The sequence below is a fragment of the Dendropsophus ebraccatus genome, chromosome 14 (assembly GCF_027789765.1).
Source record: "Dendropsophus ebraccatus isolate aDenEbr1 chromosome 14, aDenEbr1.pat, whole genome shotgun sequence".
Classification (NCBI taxonomy): Eukaryota; Metazoa; Chordata; class Amphibia; order Anura; family Hylidae; genus Dendropsophus; species Dendropsophus ebraccatus.
This window is the reverse complement of record NC_091467.1, coordinates 28,748,648-28,749,049: the sequence shown is the minus strand read 5'-3', so window position 1 is coordinate 28,749,049 and position 402 is coordinate 28,748,648.

Sequence of the window (402 nt, the reverse complement as noted above, 5' to 3'; positions counted from 1 at the left end):
CTTGTGGACAGTCAGACTTACTGTATTAAGCAATAGTACTGGGGATAATGGTTCTCATTGAGTTTTTCATCCAGCAAATAACTCCATACATCTCAGCTTGGGAGAATGGGTGTAGACTGGGCTCACATTCTGTGTACGGGTCTGATGACCTGAATGGATAGCTGTCAGTTCGGCTCATCAGACCTGTGTTTAAGCTGGGAATTGTGTCCATATTAGTCCATTGTAAACCCAGTTTTAGTAACCAGTCGAGGATCCTGATGCAACAGATACCAGTTAATTTTCCTATCCATTTTAGTGTCCATCAATGGCAGCAAGCTGGGTCTGTATTACAGAAGCATTTGGTCTGTATTGCCTTAGTACTGCACCATATTCCCCCTTGCCACCACCCTTAGAAACAATATT